At 68.4% G+C, this 1,740-nt stretch overlaps 1 long non-coding RNA gene across 1 annotated transcript in view; it reads right to left on the bottom strand.

The window, feature by feature from the left end:
• The window catches only part of LOC112104600, a 7,715-nt gene extending 6,641 nt beyond the window's left edge, over positions 1–1,074 (bottom strand). Inside the window, exon 1 of the long non-coding RNA XR_002907933.2 lies at positions 1,039–1,074. This is a non-coding gene — a long non-coding RNA (uncharacterized LOC112104600). The remainder of the gene's footprint in view (positions 1–1,038) is intronic.
• Between the last annotated feature and the right edge of the window lie 666 nt (positions 1,075–1,740).

Here is a 1,740-nt window from a genome sequence, read left to right as displayed (position 1 = left end):
CAAGGTGCAGGCAGGGGGCTCAGGGCAGGGAGTTAGGGGGCAGGGGGTTGGGGTGCAAGGTGCAGGCAGGGGGCTCAGGGCAGGGAGTTAGGGGGCAGGGGGTTGGGGTGCAAGGTGCAGGCAGGGGGCTCAGGGCAGGGAGTTAGGGGGCAGGGGGTTGGGGTGCAAGGTGCAGGCAGGGGGCTCAGGGCAGGGAGTTAGGGGGCAGGGGGTTGGGGTGCAAGGTGCAGGCAGGGGGCTCAGGGCAGGGAGTTAGGGGGCAGGGGGTTGGGGTGCAAGGTGCAGGCAGGGGGCTCAGGGCAGGGAGTTAGGGGGCAGGGGGTTGGGGTGCAAGGTGCAGGCAGGGGGCTCAGGGCAGGGAGTTGGGGGCAGGAAGGGGGCTCAGGGCAGGGAGTTGGGGTGAGAGGTGCAGGCAGGGGGCTCAGGACAGGGAGTTGGGGTGCAGGAGGGTAGGCTGTTTGCACGCAGGCCCGGGGCTGGGGATCTGGGCTCCCCCATCCCGGCAGGCAGGCTCGGGGGCCGGGCAGAGGCAGCCGGGCTGGATCGCAGAGGAGCTGGGCTGCTCCCAGGGCTGGACTCAAGGCCGAGGGTGCCGGGCCGGAGCCCCCGAACAGCGCCGGGGAGCTGAGCTCGCAGCCGGGCTGCGGGGGGGCCTGTGGGCCGGGCTCACCCCCTGCCCCGGGCCTGCTGGCTCCTGGACCCCACTTAAGGTGGGCTGGGCTCAGGGGCGGCCTGACCCCCCTGGGTGATGCCCGGGCCCCCGACCAGGGTGGGGAGCCGTAGGCGCGTTTGGGGCCCTGGGCGCTGGAGGGGGGCAGCTGCCTGGGGGGGGAGGCTGTGGCAGCTCCCCCGCAGGCCACCTTAAGCGGCTGTGTTGGTGCTGCCAGGTGGGAGGCTGCCAGCGAGCACATGGGGCTGTTAAAGCAGCCAGCCCGGCCCTAGGGAAGGGGAGCCCGGCTCAACAGGGTGCAAGCAGGGGGCTCAGGGCAGGGAGGGGGGGTGCAGGAGGGGTTCGGGCTCCGGCCCGGCGCCGCTTACCCGCAGCGGCGCGCTCCCTGCCTGCCAGTGCCCCATGCCTCACCACGTCCCTGCGCAACCCCGGGGGAGGGGCAGCACAGGGCTCAACACGCTGCCCCTGCCACGCCTCCAGGTACCTCCCCTGAAGCTCCCATTGGCCGCGGTTCCCCGTTCCCGGCCAATGGGAGCTTCGGGAGGCGGTGCCTGGAGCAACCCCCTGGCCCCAGAGACATGGTGCCCTGATGGCGGCTTCTGAAAGCAGCACGGGGCCTGCGGCACCACGGGAGCAAATCCCACGGGCCGGATCCAAAGCACTGAGGGGCCAGATCCGGATCCGGCCCATGGGCATTAGGGTGTGCCTGGGCACACCCGGCACACCCTGTGCGCACGCCTATGCCTATAGTATATCTGGCACCGCCACCGTCTGCAGCAGTCACCAAATTGCCCCCTTCTGGTGAAAACCCCACAGAAGAGGGTAGGGAGACTTCAGTGGCTCCATAGATAGTGAATCAATGGATTCCCGGCACAGCTGATGTGGGAGATGTGCATAACACACCCATTGTCCCGGCTACCACACTGCTCCTGGATTGCACTCGATGGTTGGGAGGCTGCTGATCTTCTGCCCGGGGACGGAGCTAGGTGGAACGATCAGCCTCTTGTCTTTAAACAAATCGGTGCCAGATCAGCTAGGGCCAAATTTTTATGTAGGTCCTTACTCAACCT

This window comes from Terrapene carolina, unplaced genomic scaffold, assembly GCF_002925995.2.
Source record: "Terrapene carolina triunguis isolate 2854851 unplaced genomic scaffold, T_m_triunguis-2.0 Scaffold137, whole genome shotgun sequence".
NCBI lineage: Eukaryota > Metazoa > Chordata > Testudines > Emydidae > Terrapene > Terrapene triunguis.
Note: the sequence above shows the minus strand (reverse complement) of the source record. Positions and strands in the feature narration are given on the sequence as shown.